We start from the raw sequence: 16,442 nt of genomic DNA on the forward strand, positions 1-16,442 counted from the left end.
CCCTCTCCTCACTGTGGGCACCCCTGGTTCCTGAATGTCCTATTTCCTATTTATTTGTTTCATTCCTTGGCTTTGATGGAGTAAATCTCCCCTGTTTTTTGAGACCTTAGGTGCCCTTATCCTGCCTTTATATATGATGGTGAGTTTGCTAGGTAGATAGTTTGGGTACAAAAATCTAGGTTGTAACGATTTTTCCTCATAATTTTAAAAGCATTGCTAAAGCCTTTAGCCTGTTTCCCAATGTTGTTGTCAGTAAGATGGATTCTGTTCTAATACCAACAATGTTGTAACTGTTCTTTTTCTTCTCTCTTTGGAAATATTGTTCTTGCTCCTGGTTTTCTGAAGTTCCATGGTGATGTGCCTTGTATGGGCTTCCAAAATTTATGGTGCTATGCAGTTAGTGGGTTCATTTCTGTCCATCACTCTGGAGAAGTATATTTGATTGCTTGATAATTGAATTCCACTTAATTGGGTTTTTTTGGTCTGTTCTCATTGGATCTATGTTTATTGCGATGTCAGACCTCTTGGACTGATTCCCATTCTTTTGTCTTTTTGATCTTTGTTGGAGATCCAACTATATCTACCAATTCTTTTATTGATTTAAAAAAATGTTTGTCATAATGTCAAAAAATATATATATAGATTTTGTTTATTTATTTGTGTGAGAGAGAGCTAGAGAGCGAGCATCGGGGGGGGGGGAGGCAGAGGGAGAGGGAGAAGCAGAATCCCCACTGAGAAGGGAGCCCAACATGGAGCTCAGTCCCAGGACTCCAGAATCATGACCAGGGCCAAAGATAGATGCTTAACTAACTGAGCCACCCCCCTGCTCCACATTGTATTATATTTTAAAATAAATTTCCAGAAGTCTTCCTCCTTCCTTCCTTCCTAAGATTATTTATTTATTTATTTATTAGAGAGACAGAGAGAGAACACAGCAAGGGAAGCGAGCAGGCAGAGAGAGAGGGAGAAGCAAGCTCGTCGAGTAGGGAGCCCAGTGTGGGGCTCGATCCCAGGACCCTGCGATCATGACCTGAGCTGAAGGCAGACACTTAAATACTGAGCCACCCAGGTGCACCTATTTTTTCTTTAAAATAGTTTTGTGCAGGCAATGTGTTCTCTCACATCTCTGAGAATGTATCTATGTTTTATTCCACCTTCTCACTTTTTGTATTCCTCCTAGTTTTTTTTTTCCTGTGTGTGTGTGTGTGTGTGTGTGTGTGTGTGTGTGTGTACTTTCCTCAAAGCTCTGGTGACCCTTGGCTGTCTATTCATGGACCTCCACATGAATGTTCAACACTACTCTTCTGGGGGGCTTCTTGGAGAGTTGTCAGGTAAGGTTCCCCAGATATCGGGTCTGTAGGTCTTTTCTCTTGGCTGGACTGGATTTCCCAGAGAGGAGTCCTACTTTCCCTGGCCTGGGGTAGGCAAAAGCTCTGCAGGGAAGGGAGTAGCGTTTTAGTATGATACCCAGTAAGTAGTGATGCTCTGATGTCTAGACTCCAGAGCCTTTCTTGTTGAGCCTCACTGGATAATAAACCCCCTACGGGGCGGGGGTGGGGGACTAGTTGCCTGCCTGGGTAGATGGGAGAAGGACACCTGGGGTTCTAAACTATCCTGTATATAGACCAGCAATACCCCTGCCCAGTCTTCAATTCCTGAACCACTCTTGGATCCCGTAGTACAAACCAGTCCACTTTTCTGTTGTCACTCCACAGGCATTTGGCTGAGCAGAGAAAGCTGTAATATTTTTGTCATGTCTTTCATCCCATGTCATCTCCTCTCCCATGCATTATGTCCATAGGTGCTTATACTTGTTTAATTCCTTTATTATCCTTTTATTGGGATTTCTGGAGGGATTTTTGTCAGTTTTAATCCCAGTCTCTTTGTACAACGTAATGTCCATTTGTACCACGTATATTCCAGTGACAATTTTCCATCATTTACACATCTATATCCTCTGTTAGACCGTAAGCTCCTTAGGCAAGTGTTTGAAATAGTTTGTCTTTATATTTCCAACAACATTGTGTGTCTTGCATATAATAAGAGTTATATATAATGTTACATACATGTATTTAATGTGTCTTGAAACCAAGAGGAAAGAGAGCTGGAAGCAAAACAAGATGGAAGGGGAGATGCACAGAGACATTTTCGTCCACTGATAGGCAAGGAGACAGAGTTCAGCCTGGGGTACTGGGGTCCCAAGAGCAGAGCAGAGCCAAGGGAAACCCCGGGTCTTTCTGGCTTGGGATCGATCAGCCTTCTCTCCAAACATCCCTGGTCTCAGTGCATGGCCGTGTAGTGTGGTTAGCTGCCCGTCTCCCTTCCCTGTCTTCTTGGGAAATCCAAGGAGAGCCAGGCAGAGGTGGCTTTGTCACAGAGGATGGGCGAGTGGGGATCTGTTGTGACCACAGAGTCAAGCCAGGTTTGAAGAAATGTCTTCTTTTATTATTTATTTATTTATTTATTTGACAGAGCTCACAGTAGGCAGAGAGTCAGGCAGAGAGAGGAGGAAGCAGGCTCCCTGCTGAGCAGAGAGCCTGATACGGGACTTGATCCCAGGACTCTGGGATCATGACCTGAGCCGAAGGCAGAGGCTTTAACCCACTGAGCCACCCAGGCGCCCCAAAATGTCTTTTTTTAAATGAAGTGCCAACTTCAAAGAAAAATGTCTGGGTATTTTGTTGGTTGGGGGGTTATTTTATTATTTTTAAAAGTTGTTATTATTTTTTTTAAATTTGAGTAGGCTCCACATCCAGTGTGGGGCTTGAGCTCAGGTCCCTGAGAGTAAAAGCTGCAAGCTCTACCGGCTGAGCCAGTCAGGGGTCCCTATTTCATTTTCTTTTGTTTTTACGTGTTTCTTTCCCCCCCCACAAAGTTAAAATTTGATTATCGAACAAGAGGCCCAAAGCCAGATGGTTCTGGAAGCAGACAGATCAGCTGCTCAACTATACCATGAAGGAGGAAGGCCCTTCCCATGTTGTTTCCATGTTGTTCCTGGTGTTCTTGGGAGTTGGATCCTCTTACAGTGCCTGGATGGCTGCTGTAGGTCTTTAAAAAAAAAAACAAGAATACTCGATCTTACAAAATAGCAGGAATCCTTGTAAGGAGGGGGGATGAGGAGCTGTTTAATGGGTATAGAGTTTCAGTTTTGCAAGATGGAAACCAATCTGGGGCGCCTGGGTGGCTTAGTGGGTTGGGGCCTCTGCCTTTGGCTCGGGTCGTGGTCCCGGGGTCCTGGGATCGGGCCCCGCGTTGGGCCCACGTTGGGCTCTCTGCTCAGCGGGGAGCCTGCTTCGCACCCCTCTCTCTCTGCCTGCCTCTCTGCCTACTTGTGATCTGTCAAATAGATAAAATCTTTAAAAAAAAAAAAAGATGGAAACCAATCTGAAGGTTGGCTACACAATGAGGTGAATGTATTTAACCCTGTTGAGGGGCGCCTGGGTGGCTCAGTGGGTTAAGCCTCTGCCTTCAGCTCAGGTCATGATCTTGGGGTCCTGGGATCCACCCCGCATCAGGCTCTCTGCCCAGCGTAGAGGCTGCTTCCCTTCCTCTCCCTCTGCCTGCCTCTCTGCCTACTTGTGATCTCTGTCTGTCAAATAAATAAATGAACTCTTAAAAAAAAAAAAAAAACCCTGTTGAGTTGTACACTTAAAAATGGTGAAGGTGATCAGTTTTATGTGGTGTGTATTTTATCACAATTAAAAACATTTAAAAAATATGTTGGGAGTCTTGACCTCTTAACTTTGGGTGACTTTAAATCCAGAGATTTTATTCCTGATCTCACTGCCATCAAGAGAGCCAAGCAGTAAAAGCAGAAATGTTGCCAGTTAGTTAGAGATGGAAAGTTCCGGAACACAGCTGAGAGTCACTACTGTTTAAGGCCAACCTGACACACCGGGAGGACTCACGTTGCATTTCTGAATGAGTTTTGAGCATGATGGAGGCATGACTTCAGTTGTAGACAGTGGCTGCTGAAGCCTTAATTCTTCAGTGTTAAAGCTAAAGATACTTCCAGAAAGACCAGAGCAGGGTCTCCAACCGCATTGCTATCAACATCTGTTGCTGGGTAAATTTCTTGTGGGGTTGTCCTGGGCACTGTAGGAAGCTTAGCAGCATCCTGGCCTCTACCCACTAGATAAGCAGGACCCTCCCTAGCTGTGACCACCAAAAATGTCTCCAGAACTCCCCTGGGGAACAGAGTCACTCTGATTGAGAACTCTGGGTTAGAGGTGAGGACACTGGTCACGAACCACAAGGACCCTCTTCTCCAACATCGGCTTTTCTTCCTGCAGGCACTCAGAGAAAAAATTTTTAACTTCTAGAATTTGATGAATTGAAAAAAAATAATTAAGCTACCATTTATGGAATATTTCCTATGTGCCAGACATTGTGCTAACTGATTCATTTAATTCTCTGATGTAATTCCTTTTTTTTTTTTTTTAAGATTTTATTTATTTATTTGACAGAAAGAGAGAGAGAGAGAGAGATCACAAGTAGGCAGAGAGGCAGGCAGAGGGAGAGGAAGGAAAGCAGCCTCCATGCTGAGCAGAGATCCTAATGCGGGGCTTGATCCCAGGACCCTGAGACCATGACCTGTGCCGAAGGCAGAGGCTTAAACCACTGAGCCACCCAGGTGCCCCAATTCTTTTTTTAAGATTAAAAAAGATCTGGGGGAGAGAGAGCAAGAGAGGGAGAACACAAGCAGTGTGGAGCACAGAGGGAGCAGCAGACTCCCGACTGAGCAGGGATCCCAACATGCAACCAGGACTCTGGGACCATGACCTAAGCTGAAGGCAGATGCTTAACCGACTGAGCCACCCAGGCTTCCCTCTCTGACGTAATTCTTACTAGCTTCACTTGACTGAGAAGGAAGCTGGGCTCAGGCAGGCATTTGTCCCAGCCCTTGGAGCTAGAAAATGGTGAGACCAGGATTCAGACACAGGTCTGTCTCTGTTTATGACTGCCTTGATGTTTAATTGGTTTTTTCTCTTTTAGATTAATTTGTAAAATGATGTTTCAGGGGTCTTTGTGCGTACAGGGGGTAACGTCCGCTTTATCTCACACTTCCCTGGGTCATACGGTGTGAGACCATGTTATCGGGGACCCGCGAGGGCGGGGAATGTTCTGTTGCGCACTCAACAGCCCTGAGTCCCATATCACGCGTCTGAGAGTTAGGGGATGGGGACCTTCTTGCCTCCCTGGCGAGACAGGTGGCTCAGGGGCCCGACGTATTCCCCTTCCCGGTCGGAATACTGCTTGAATATCCCTTAACCAGCAGAGGGCAGACCTGTGGTCCCAACTGACAGCAGTGGGCAAAGAAAATTGTTCTTGGAGGTTGGGAACAGAGGGGGAAAGGCTTAGGAAAATGGCAGCTGCATCCTTTGCTCATCCAGAGTGGGGCCGTTTTTTAAAATATCTTTATGGGCAGGGCATTTCCTTGTCCTGTCCTTTTAAAAAAATGTACCACCTCCTTTCCATAATGATAATGTAAAGTGGAAAGACCCCCTTAAGTTAGCTTTCCCCTTCCGTGAGTTATCGCTATTAAGCTGATCTTGGTCTATGTGACAGTGTCACAGGACCAAGAACTGTCTCTGCTGGGAAATACCATTAAGAAGGAGAGGGTTTTCCTCTGCGTCCTCCTAGCTGGTAGGTTCTCAGAGGCTTAGTGGGGCCATGTGTTCAGGTCCCACCGTGCTACCCCCAGCGGAACGCTGAATCCAGAAGGGGACAGCTGCCTTCAGAGCGGACAGGTGCGCCGGTCCTTATTTTATGAAAAAGAAAATTACCCACAGAACTTTTAGCCAAACTTCTATCTGGGCCGAACCTCTGATGAATTTACTCAAATCTTCGTTTTCCCATGTTCACCTGCATGGAAATCGCAGGGAGGGTAAACAGAAACTTCTCCAAGTTTGTGCCGTCTCCCAGAGAAGCAGGCTTTCCCCTGCTGCCTGGCCCTTCTGCTAGCTCTTCGTAGAACTAGCTACGTGCCTGGCAGAGCCATATTAATCATGGGAAGCTGCTCGGGGGGAGCCTTTCCTTTCCTGTCCGTGTTACCACCCGCAGGTCTGTCGAGTTGAGCGTTTTCAAAATCTCTTTGGAATCCGAGTGCTGGAACGTGGGTAATAGGAGCCTCTCCCCTTCCTCTTCAAACTCCCAGACGTGCCTGATGATGCTCAAGGTTGTTGCTAAGCCTAGTACAATGGTCGTTTGGGAAGAAATCCAAAGAATGTCACAGATTTTGGTTTGTTTGATGAAGGAAGGAGAAAGCCCCCCTCTGAGCAAGGAGTTTCCTCCAGAAACAGCCCACCTCTTGGATTCAGGTGTTTCACATGATTTTAGAGTAATTAGGTCCTTGCAAACAATGCGAAAGGACAAAAGTTTCAAGGTGTGGGATCACCATGGCAACGACTCAAATTCCCTGCCTTGCCCAGGTTTCAGAGAGAGAGGAACTGGTCATGGCATTCCTCTGAAATTGGCCAAAGCCTCAAGACCTGCAGGGTCGCCCACTCAGCGCCAAGAATGAGAATTTTTGCCTCTCCCCGGCAAAGTGTCCTGGTATGTGGGGGTGGCGGGTCGAATAGTGTCTCCCAGAAATGTAAGTCTCAGTCCTAATCCCTGGGTCCTGTGAATATGACCTTCCTTGGCAAAAGGGTCTTTGCAGATGTAATTCAGGATCTCATGATGAGATTATCTTGGGCTTAGGGTGGGCCCTAATTCCAAAGTCCTGTGTTCTTACAAGAAAACGTGGAGGGAGATTTGAGGCGTGGACACACAGGACAGAGTTCCTGTGAAGACAGAGGCAGAGGTTGGAACTATGTGTCCGTAAGCCAAGGGATGCCAGGGGCCACCAGAGGCTGGAAAAGGCAGGACTGGAGCCTCCAGAGGGAGCGTGGTTCTGCTGAGACCCACAGTGGGGACTTTTGGCCTCTGGAGCAGAGAGAGATTACATTTCAGTTCTTTGAGTCCCTCCACGGTTTGTAGCACTTTGATACCGTGGCCACGGGCAGCTCAGATCATGGGTGACTTCTGCTCCCTCCAACCCATGCCTTTCTGGGCTTGAGTTCTAGCCCAGGAGCCTTACCATTGACTGGAGAGCACACTTTCCGCGTAAGAAAAGAAGCAAAAAAGGGAAAGCAGATTTGGGGTGGAACAGGCAGCCGGCTGGGTTATCAGAACCCACTCTGGGGTCTGTGGGTTCTGCCTGGGCTACAGGTGCTCAACTTGGGGACCCCGAGAGTGCCACTGTCCCTAAAAAATCTCTAGGTCCGGCTCCTTGGCCTGTCCTGTCTTTCCGACTGCCACAGGCTCGCTGTAAAGCTTGGATCCATGCTGCTACTTCTTTCTCAACTCTGGTCAGAATCCCCGTTCTGTGGCATCATGAATGGTTTCCATGGAAATGAAAGGTTGAGATAGAACGGTGCCAATGTGTGTCTGAACTTTAGAATTCAACAAGGGCTATTGTCTCTGCCAGCCATGGGGTTTCATTCATTCCGAAGATGTCACGGGGGGGGGGGGTTGGGATGTGTGTCCCTACCTTCCTGATTTTCTGCCATATTCCAGCCCCCCTGGCTAATGCAATGTGGAGCGACAGGGGAGCCCCTGGGGTCTTCACGTACCTCGCTCTTCAGGCTCTCTCCTAGCTTTGCCTGTGCGTGGAAATGTCAACAAGGAAGGTGAGATTTGCTGTAAATAACCAGATGGTCCCCACGGGGTAGGCTGCTGGTGAGGTGGCAATCCTAGCAGGAGACATCGCAGCCAACACTTTACCAGTCGAAACTCACCTCTGGTTTAGGGCATTAGCACCAGCACACAGAGGGGAAGGCAGACCCAGGGCGGTGGGCTGGCCCTCATGACTTTGAGGACGGCGGCTGGGAGTCCACACCTGCCTCCTGCAGGTACTGTGCACGGACTTCTCCAAGGGTCAGTCACAGGGAGCAGCAGACTGTAACCTGTCCCCTACCTGGCTCCTGGTCACTGATGTGGTTGGATGGAGGAGCCAGGGGCGGATTCCCAATCACTGGAACCCCGCATCCTCTCCGTACAGGAGACGCCAGCTGACCCTTACCTTAGACCTGTACCTGACCATATATATATATATATATGGTCAGAATATATATACACATATTTATTTAAAGATTTATTTATTTATTTGAGAGAGAGTGTGTACACACAGAGGGAGAGGGAGAAGCAGACTCCCCACTGAGCAGGGAGCCTGATGTGGGGCTTGATCCCAGGACCCCCAGATCATGACCTGAGCCAAAGGCAGATGCTTAACCCACTGAGCCACCCAGGCGTCCCAGGGTGACCATATTATCATCCAGTCCAGAGTGATTTTCAGAACGAAAGGTGCTGCTGTTTTTGTTTGTTTGTTTGTTTGTTTGTTTTTAAATAGGCTCCCTGCGCAGTGTGGAGCCCAGTGCGGGCCTTGAACTCAGGACCCTGAGATTAAGACCTGAGCTGAGATCAAGCGTCACTGCTTAACTGACTGAGCCACCTGGGTGGCCCTGAAAGGAGCTACTCTTAATTACATCTGGCCTGGAGGCACTATCTGGACTGTCCCCAGAAAAGAGGGACATTTGGTACCTTACCTTTAGGCCAACCTGTACCATGCTCTGCTAATGATCTCAGGGTTGACGTGCCCTGTGACCCAGTGCTTGGGCCGCGCGCTCTTTCTTTTTCTCCTTCCTTCCTTCCTTTCTTCCTCTTCCTTTCTTCTTTCTTTCTTTCTTCCTCTCTCTCTCTCTCTCTTTCTTTCTTGACTCTTACATATTACCCACTCCAGCGCTGTCCGATGGAATTTTCTGCAGAGCTGGGAATGCTCGGTCTCTGTGCTGTCTGATATCATAGCTACTAGTCAAATACAGCCGTTGGGTGCTTGAAGTGTAGCTCATGTAACTAAGGAAGTAAAATGTAATTTAATTTAATTTTTAAAAAAGATTTTATTTGCCAGAAAGAGAGAGAGTGAGTGAGTGAAAAAGAAAGAGCACGAGGTGGGGGAACAGTCGGCAGAGGGAGAAGCAGGCTCCCCGCTCTGCGGGCTGTGGGACTCCATCCCAGGACTCTGGGATTATGACCTGAGCAGAAGGCAGAAGCTTAACTGACTGGCCACCCAGTATCCCTTTATTTAATATTTTTTAAAAAGAGGTTACTTATTTATTTATTTGGCGGTGGGGCAGAGGGAGAGGGAGAAGCAGACCCCCCACCAAGCAGGGAGCCTGACATGGAGCTTGATTCCAGGACCCCTGGACCATGACCTGAGTTGAAGGCAGAAGCTGTAACAACTGAGCCCCCCCAGGGACCCCAAAACTCACCTTCTGATCACAATATGATACCACTTTGAACGCGTTAGTGTGGCTATGCAAAAACAAACACACAGAAAGTAGCAGGTGTTGGCAAGGATGGGGACCGGGCACTTGCCTGTGGGAACATAATATGCTACAGCTGCTGTGGGAAATGATAGGGCAGTTCTTTAAAACCTTAAACAGGATTACCGTAGAATTTGAGAATTCTACTCCCAGGCATGTATTGCAAAGAACCAGAAGCAGGGACTCAAAGAGACATTTGGATACCCATGTTCTCAGCAACGTTATTCACCGTGGTTGAGAGGTGGGAGCAGTCCACGTGTCCATCAGTGGCCGAGCGGATAGACACAAGGTGGTCCGTGCCCAGATGGAGTGCGATTCAGCCCTAAAAAAGCAGCAGATTTTGGCCTGCGACCATGGGGATGGAGCCTTGAAGTCCCTCCCTCCTGCTGTGGAATGAGCCCGTGGCAGAAGAACAAGTGTTGTGCGATCCCACTGATGTGAGGTTCCTAGAGGCGTCACCTCCTAGACACAGAGCAGCGTGGTGACTGCCGGGAGCTGGGGGGCCCCGGAGGCTGCTAGGAGGACGGAGCATCAGCCGGGGAAGATGGAGAAGCTCTGGAGGAAGGTGGCGGTGATGGTGTCACCACAAGGAACGTGTTAAGTGCCACCGAGCTGTAGCGTTCAAGACGGTCGCAAGGGTACATTTTCTTTTGTAAGAAAATCGGACTCTTCTGCCACTTTCTTCAAACCTGCTCCTTTTCTGAGGACTTTTCATCTCACTTCGTACCAACTCGATTTTTCCATTCGTTGACGCCAAAGACCTTTCCGTGCTCTTGCAGTCCACAGTCGGCACGCCCGTACCGTCCAGAACCTCACCCCCGCCACATCGCCCAGCACGCTGCGCCACCGACCACCCCTCCACACACATGCCCGCAGCCACGGCACGTCGTGGCTCTGACCCGAAGGCCTTGCCCTATCTGTCCTGCTACACAGGCCTCCCCCCTATTCCTTGGGCACCCGGGAATGTCCCGGTCTGCTGTTCTGTCTGCCTGCAGCGCCCCTTGCCCCAAATCTGCATGCCCTGGTCCCCAGCCCCCACCTTCTCAGGGGGCCTTTCCCAGGTCACTCGGTCAAAGCTTTCCGCACCCGTCCTCCCTCCCCGACCCTTTCCCCTTCCCCATTCCCCCTCCGCCCCCCCTTCCTGTCCTCCTTGCTTGGGTTCTCTTTTTCTCATTCACTCCATCAGTAGCTCACATATCATGGGTTTCACTCATCCTGTTTATTTTCAGCTTCCGCGCTAAAACGGATGTCGTTTCAGGCACGGATTTTAAAATCCAGCTTCCCCCAACCCCAGGCTCAGATCAGCACCCAACATGCAGCTAGGACTCCATCTGTATCGGTTAAATTAATGAAGGAATCCGGTGGCGCAGTTGCTCAGGGCCCGTCTCCTTCAGGGACTGGACTCTGACCGATGTGAACGCCCTAGTCTCTTCAGTGTTCAGGGGACTTGAAGCACCTTCATAAGCTCGGTTGACTTTTCATCTAAGTCTGTGGTTCTCAGGGCAGTGGTGCCCCCTCCGGGGACATTTGTGAGGAGACGTGTTTATTTTATTTATTTTATTATTTATTTATTTTTTTCTTAAAGTAGCCTCCACGCTTAGCACAGAGCCCAGCCTGGGGCTTGAACTCATGACCGTGAGATCAAGACCTGGGCTGAGATCGAGTCGGACACTTAACCGACGGAGCCACCCTGGCGTCCCTGTTAGGGGACATTTTTGGTTATCACAAGGGGGCAGGAGGGGTGTCCCTGTACCTCTAGCTGGACAGCTAGGATGCAGGACAGCTCCCCATAACAAAGAATTACCCCAACACAATGTCACCTGTGCTGAGGTTGAGACCCCTCACGTTCAACCTGATCCGTGCAAGTGTTGTCTGGCCTGCATGGAGTGACAGGTGAGCTCCTTTGGGGCTGTTTTAGGCTGGATCGTGTCCTCCGGAAAAGACGTACTTCCCAATGTGACCTTATTTGGAAATAGGGTCTTTGCAGAGGTCATCAAGTTGACATGATGTCCTTATGTGGATCCTAATTCATGGGATTGGAGTCCTTATAAAGAAGGGACTCCTGGACATAGATACGCACCCACGGAAGACCACGGATCCATGTAACTTCAAGCTCAGAGACAGCAAGGACTTCCGTCCGCCACTGAAGCTGGAAGCCACGGAAGGATCCTCTCCTCTTGGGTCCTAGGGTAGAGCTCATGCCTGCCCACACCTTGGCCTCCTGACTGTGTTCTTTTAACCCACCTGGTTTTTGGCCCTATGTTAGGGCAGCCCCAGGAAACTAACCCAAGGGCAGAACCAGTGCTAAACCCAAACCTGAGACTAGTGGGGTTGTGACAATTACATTAGCGCTGGGGGAAAGTGAGAGATTTCACCAAGATGGTGGTCAGAGTCTCAGATGGGAAGAGAGACAAGGATACTTCGTCTTTTAGGTATTACAAAACTCATGACCTAGAGTCGGCCAAGAGCACTTGGATAATAGATGTTCAAAGCTACCCGTCGCCAAAACCTTTCATGGGAAAATTACCCCAGCACAAAGTGCTTTTTGCTAATATTAACTTTGGTTCTATTTCAGATCAATGGAGGCAAAAAACCAGGAGATCCCATAAATCCCGTTGAACCTGTCACGGCGGCCAAATTATGCTCTGATAAAGCTTTTGGTGGCTAACGATATGGCCGTTCACCTGCATGGATGCGACTGGGAGGGGCCTTTCTGGAGGGCATCCGGCCCACGGTGGAGACACTTGTCAGAGAGTGTTATCCGAAGCCTCTTTGTCTCTAACGAAGGGTGAGGCTTTGAACGTGATTATTTCTAAACAAATAAATAATAAGGATAATTTAAAACTAAACAAAGATCTGGATTTAAAGGCTACTTATTGTCCCAGGACCAAGATTAATGGTGAGTGGCAATTTTTCGGGAGAGATAATGTCTTTTCACATATAAAAGATCCTATTGATTTCCTGTTGGTATTATTCGGAAAATGTGCCGTGTGTGTCTATGGGGAAGAGACAATCTTCCATCACTGGCTTTATGGGAAGAGAATGGTTATTGTGTCTCTTCCCATAAAATATAATCTCTTTTCCTCTTCCAAAAATCTACCTGTTCCTCTGGGAATTTCCAGCTGTAATCTGGGGAAGTAACTTGATTTTTTTTTTCTTTTCTTTGGCATGTGCCAGTATTTTTATATTTGGTTTCTTTACATTTTCTCATTGTTTTCTGGAATCTGGCTTTCCTAGATTGGTATTTGAGCCCATCTAAAAATTGTTTAAAAACCAGTGCCATTGAAACACACACACACCATGGTGGATGTCAGGTTCTCTGTGACAGGATTGGGAGGACCCCTCCCTTATCCTCCAACAGCGGGCTGGGGTGAGTGCCTAGGAGGGCTTTGGAAGCAACGAGAGGTTGCCTGGCGTGTTGCAACAGGATAAAAATGCAAACGACATATCAGGGAAGGAAGGAAATGTGTTTTCTGAGGATTGGGGTTCTCAGCGTTACCTCCGGGCATTTCTTCAGGATCAATGAAGATACAAGGGCAAAGTCCTTCATATTTAAATATCGTGCTCTGTGCAGTGGCCTCCCAAGCTCACGAGTTTGGCCACGAAGAGCCCAGCAATGCGGTTCCATCAAGATCTTGCATGAGGAGGTCTGACCTGTAGCTCCAAGCTGCAAAGCCTGTCCTGTGGCTCTGTCTTCACCTCTTTGTTAACACAGACCCTCCCTCCATTCTTCTAGCTCGAACCTACCCACACTTGCAGGTGCAATCCCTCCACAGCCCCCCACCACACTTTCTGCCTCCTACACCGGTTTCTCTCTCCTCCCCGAACCCCCGTGGTACCCTGGATGGAGCGTCCCAGCCAGCGCTGGATACAACCACCTCCCATAGTGTGTGTGTGTGTGTGTTTGCCAGTGTTGCCGCAGGCCTGCCCTCCCTGCTTCTCTCGCCGTTCTCTCCCGCCACTTCCGTGCTATGCCTGGAGCCAGCCTGTTTATTTGGCACCATTGCTAGATGATTTTTTTTTAAAGCCTAAAAAAAAAAAATAAAAGAAGTATGTGTGTGTATGTGTGTGTGTGTGTGTGTGTGTTATATTATAAATCTCGATGTTATGGGCTGAAATGTGTGAAATGTGTCCCCCCAAATTGACACGTTGAACTCCTAGCCCCCAGCACCTCAGAATGTGACTGTATTTGGAGAGGGGGGTCTTTAAGAGGGCGGTTAAGTCAAAATGAGGTCATTAGGGTGGGCCTTGATCCGACAGGACTGGGGTCCTTATGAGACGAGGGGGTGAGACACAGACACACAGAGGGACCCCCTTGTGAGGACACAGGCAGAAGGTGGTCAGGCATGAGCCAAGCAGAGAACCTCAGAAGGAATCAACCTGCCAACACTTCGCTCTCTGAAATCCAGCTTCTCGAACGGTGAGGTTATCAATTCTTGTTGTGTATGCCCCCAGTCTGTGGCGCTTTGTTATAGGAGCCTTAGGGAACTAGTCTGATCCACCAATCACAAGCCTAGTGACACAGGACAAAGCCCAAATTTCTTAGCTTGGTGTTCAAGACCCTTTATGTCCTTGTCTTACCCCAAATTCCCGATCTGTCTCCCTCCTTCTTATCATATCCCTCCGGGCACCCTATCTGGGTGACTCCCAGCCTCCTCCTCCCCCAGATTCCCTCCCATCCCTGCCCCTTGTCCTCAGAGCGCTGTCTTCCCACACAGCTCTCTCCTCATCCCGCAAATGCAGACCCAAACCAAGGCCAACCCAAGCCCAGACCCTCCTAAAGCTTCAGTGATAATCCGTTAACTAGGGAAGAATCATAGAGGTTTATGGTGGATCATGAGGTCGTTTTCAAACTAGGTTCCCCAGGGTCCCCCTCGGGGCTACTGTGGGTAATGGGGGGCAGCAGCAACAGAACAGGGTCGGCCCCTCCCAGCCATCCACCAGGCAGAGAGCTGCTGGACTTTTTTCTGTGTGATTTGTTTGCTTTTCCACATGTTATTTAAAAAAGGGCTCTGTGGGTCACCTGGGTGGCTCAGTGGGTTAAAGCCTCTGCCTTCGGCTCAGGTCATGATCCCAGGGTCCTGGGATTGAGCCCCCGCATCAGACTCTCTGCTACGCAGGGAGCCTGCTTCCTCCTCTTTCTCTCTGCCTGCTGCTCTGCCTACTTGTGATCTGTCAAATAAATAAGTAAATAAAATCTTCGGGGTGGGGGGGAAGGGGGAGGCTCTGTGATGCTGGAGAGCACCACCAAAAATCCTATCCTGGGTGGAATGACCACAAAATGTCCAAAAAAGTCATACAAATACAAAGCTAACGGTCCTTGCTCAGGAAACACTTAGGCTACACAAAGCCCGTAACACTTTTGTCTAGGTTTCCTAGAACTGTACTCGTCGCAAGGGGTAAACTCAATTATCAAAACTCATTGACTCCGAGAATGTAGCTTCCAAATACTATTGCCCATTCCAATTCATCAGACAGGCAGCCGTTACGCTGTTAATGTAATCATGACTTGCCTGGTTATTAATCTATTTTCTAAGTATGAAAGGATGGCCGTTTGGATTCTCTGATACAGATGTGGACATTTGCCAGGTCACATCTGGCCGGGGGTTTGTTGAACAATGACTTCATGAAGAAATCAATTCCTGTCCCCTTCGGCTGACCTTAGGGCTGTCTTCTCGAGCTCGCTTTTCTCTATTGTAATCTAAAAATTAAATTTCAGTCTTTATGATTTATGCGGTGCTATTTCTTTCAGATTTCAACAGCACGTCTTAGATGTTAGGGAGGTCTCAGTGAGGCAAGGAGGGGAAAGGCTATAATTACGTCCCTCTCTGAATGAAGCTAATGTCCCTCTGCAAAGTTTGGAGCACATTTCTTTGGACCTTTCTGTTTCAGAGTTCTGGCCAGAAGATTTCCCAGGACCTCACAGGACTTAACACTTTCTTCAACCAGCCTTTTAATATCAAGTATCAAATATCCACCTGTGAATATATAGCGGGTGTGCCGAATGCCCACAGGATAAGTGAGTCAGGACCACGTGGCTCCATCTTTCCCGTGGAAATACGCAAGTACTTCCTCGTTCCCTGTGCCCCACCCCCACCCTGCTGACGCCCCCAGCTCTTGAGTCTCAGACCCCCGGGTATTTTCAGAGAGAAAGGCAAGTCCTTCGGAATCAAGGTGCTTGGTTTGACCGACACAGATGGATGTTCTGTTGAGATGTGACCCCTCTTCCTTCCCTCTCCTCTGCTTTTTGTCATAAAATTCCGTAACTGGATTCACAAGTCAGTATCATCGGTCTGATTACTCTGTTTCATCGGAGATGCCTCTGTCATAGATTTCCTATGTTTCTGATCAGTTACCATGGATATGGTTTTGGTTATCAGAGTTCGCCGTGACTGCAAGCTGTACTCCGTGGGCCTCACCCACTGGAAGGACTGATCGGTGCCTTGGTTATTTGTTTTTAATTCTTTTTTGTGGAAGTAGAAGGATGACAGATCAGGGGAAACGGTGGGGAGGGGAACTGAAGGATTTGGCCATCTGCTTGCTTATTATCCGACATTCGCCTCTTAGCCTCGCTCAGAGCGTTCATTCCCAACGTGGCTGAAGTTTTGGGGACACTTCCCTCAGAGACGGTGGACTTTGGGACCTTTTAATCATTTCCTTCCTCTCCCTGTCATGCTCCTCAGACCACAGCACAATTCCTTGTTCACCTGTCTGCTCCCTCCACCAAGGCGACACCCTGAGGTCCTTCAGGGGGCATCCCCGCCCCCATCGCCGCGTCCCCGAATCCTGGCGGAGCGGCTCGGCTCCCGAGTTCGGAGTATGGGTTTAACGAATGAAGGGCTCTTTTCTTCTACGTTTCTCCTCTTAACCGAAAAGAGCAGTAAAATCTGAGATCCCTCGTTTGAGACTTGGCTGTGAGGAAGACCCGCTGGGAGAGCGGGGGAGGAGAGCGAGGGGCACCTGCAAAGCTCTGGATGCAGGACTGCCCGCAGGCTGTTGGGAGCCGGAGCTGGCGGGTTTCCCTCTGCCCATCACTCAGGTGGCGACTCTGCCTGCTTCTCACCGTTCACTCGACCT

At 48.7% G+C, this 16,442-nt stretch overlaps 1 long non-coding RNA gene across 1 annotated transcript; it reads left to right on the forward strand.

Annotated features, from left to right (window-relative positions):
* The first annotated feature begins 7,468 nt into the window (after positions 1–7,468).
* Positions 7,469–15,420, forward strand: LOC309843003. The gene is made up of 3 exons (XR_014299902.1): positions 7,469–7,673; positions 11,941–12,264; positions 15,258–15,420. It is a non-coding gene; the product is annotated as an uncharacterized lncRNA (long non-coding RNA).
* The last annotated feature ends 1,022 nt before the right edge of the window (positions 15,421–16,442 follow it).

This window comes from Mustela nivalis (assembly GCF_964662115.1).
Source record: "Mustela nivalis genome assembly, chromosome: 10".
Classification (NCBI taxonomy): domain Eukaryota; kingdom Metazoa; phylum Chordata; class Mammalia; order Carnivora; family Mustelidae; genus Mustela; species Mustela nivalis.